The 2,436-nt window shown below is 32.9% G+C and overlaps 1 long non-coding RNA gene across 1 annotated transcript in view; it reads right to left on the bottom strand.

Moving 5' to 3' along the window:
- The window catches only part of LOC109173609, a 12,911-nt gene extending 11,488 nt beyond the window's left edge, over window positions 1-1,423 (bottom strand). Inside the window, exons 1-2 of the long non-coding RNA XR_002052936.1 lie at window positions 1,413-1,423; window positions 703-707 (exon numbers count right to left, since the gene is read on the bottom strand). This is a non-coding gene — a long non-coding RNA (uncharacterized LOC109173609). The remainder of the gene's footprint in view (window positions 1-702; window positions 708-1,412) is intronic.
- Window positions 1,424-2,436: the final 1,013 nt, after the last annotated feature.

Below are 2,436 nucleotides of genomic sequence, written 5' to 3'. Positions count from 1 at the left end.
GATGCCTTGTATCGTGTTCTTAGGATGCATGTTAGTCTTTATGATTATTCCATGATATCAAGCCTGTTGTTATGTCTCGAGTTTTGCTCTTGGTTTATAACCTAAGCAAGCTAGAGTTGCTTAGGTTATATATGTATTCCGGTTTCAAAATGATTTTCTTATATCTACTTATATTGTACTTAACGCGTTGGAGTGAGTTACCAGCATTATTCGCTGACGATTGCTACGATATGTTTTTCAGGTGATAATCATTAGCTGAGGAGCGCGCTAGATGGACTCGTAGTCTTAGTCTAGTTAGCCCTAGATATAGTAGTCGGCTTCCGTGCCGTGGATTGTGTTTTGTTTATCGACTTATGGATTACACCTGCCTGGTTAGTCTTAGCCTGTGCATCTAGGTTCTCAAACCTAGGTGTGGCATAACACCCCGACAATTATGTTTAGTTTATGCTCTGTTTGGATAATTATAATTAGCCTGGCTTTATTTTATAAGCTTTTTAATTATATAAAAATTAGGGGTGTTACACACACACCTTAAGTACAAAACTCACGCACCTTAAGCACAAAACTCATGCACCTTAAGCACAAAACTCATGCACCTTAAGTTTTCAACACTACTCACATTAAGTACACACACACGCACCTTAAGTACAAAACTGACGCACGTTAAAATCGCACAACCGCATGGGATACACAAACCCGCACCTGAACTGATATATATATATATATATATATATATATATATATATATATATATATATATATATATATATATATATATATATATATATATATATATATATATATATATATGATCAAATGAGGTCATGTTTCTATATGAGGTTTGTGGTCAAATATTGACTCTTGATTTTAGTTAGATCTATGGCTGATGTGAGCCTAATTGTACACATTTTTAGTATTGATTTACCTATATTTATTAGGCTTGCGTTCATGATTTTGATGATTTAATTGCATAATCCTTTATTTTATTATTTATTTATGGCTCACACTCGTTTTGAATGTTTTACTGTGTTTGTTAGTGTTTTTGAACCATTGTAGGTCAATTCTATGAGCAAGGGAAATTCTATGACAAATTTGGAGTCAAAGTGGACCAAATGGGGCGTACTCAGCAAAGGCAATAACATTCCAAATTTGGAAAGGCACAATTTCCAAAATATATAATTGGCATATTCATATAATTAGGCGACAATTAATATTTAAATAAAGAAATTTCAATTTTGGTCCAGATACAATTTCAATCCAATTTTGCATAGAATTTCTATTTCAATCAGAATTGGTTCTAGACTTCTACTATAAAATCCCACATTCCTCAACCCTAATATTGATTCAGAGATCTTTGGAGACAAGACAGGGAGAAATCAAGAGCCACAAGTTATCTTGGGAAGCAAGAAGACTAGGGAGATTCGAGAAAATCGTCTGGTTCATTCTTGTACTCTTTTGATGATTTGTAATTATTTATTTATATTTGCTATGTATAATTTAGCCATGCTCGGCTAAATTCTTTAGAGATTCTTGGGTAAAAGTGTTTATGAACCTATGTGTCTGAGCTCTCAGTTTCTTTAATACATTATTATTTGGGTTAAATACTTGTGTTGCAATTGTGTATATATATATATATATATATATATATATATATATATATATATATATATATATATATCATTCTTGTTGCTAGTACTTTAGCGGGCCCGAATTACTTGCTTCATAGCCATATTCAGGTCTGAACGAGAGTTAGGCATAAATTAGGGCACACACAATTGCACCTAATTGTTGCACCTTGAGAAAGGGTAATTTATTAGGGAGATTTGATTCTTGATTATTGCCAGTTCGAGAGATGGTAGTAGTTAGGAATTTATGATGATTGTTCTTGTTTTATTGGGTGATTACCGCACGAGAGTGGATATTCACTAGTGTTAGTGACTACGAGAGTAACTCTATACCACTTTGCATCCTCACACTCGTATGAACCCAGATTTAATGTTACATTAGGTTAGGCATTAGGGGAATAAACACTTGAATCTCAGGAATCTCAGTCTCTCTCCATTGTTTTCAAAACCCTGAATCTCTGCTTTATTTTATTTATTTTATGCAATCAATCATCCAATCAATAGTTAGGATTAGCTTCATAGAATAATTTAGTAGCTAGTGCTTAATACAACCACTTCCCTGTGGATCGATTACCCGATACTCTGGGTATTATTTGTTTCCAAATATACTACGCATCAATGGCTATTGTTTTTTGGTTTATTTTTAGGGAGATTTTATTTAATTGTTGCCGCCACTTTAGGTGAGGTGTTTTTAGTCTTTGTATTTTTTTCCTTCCTTTAGTTGTTTATTTTATTTTGGGTGATTGCATGATTGTAGTTGGCTTAAATATGGTAATTAAGATTTTTTTTTTGATTTCCTGAGTTATTTACC

Source organism: Ipomoea nil, unplaced genomic scaffold, assembly GCF_001879475.1.
Source record: "Ipomoea nil cultivar Tokyo-kokei standard unplaced genomic scaffold, Asagao_1.1 scaffold0146, whole genome shotgun sequence".
NCBI classification, from domain to species: Eukaryota; Viridiplantae; Streptophyta; class Magnoliopsida; order Solanales; family Convolvulaceae; genus Ipomoea; species Ipomoea nil.
The sequence above is the reverse complement of the archived record's forward strand: the minus strand, read 5'-3'. Positions and strand labels throughout refer to the sequence as shown.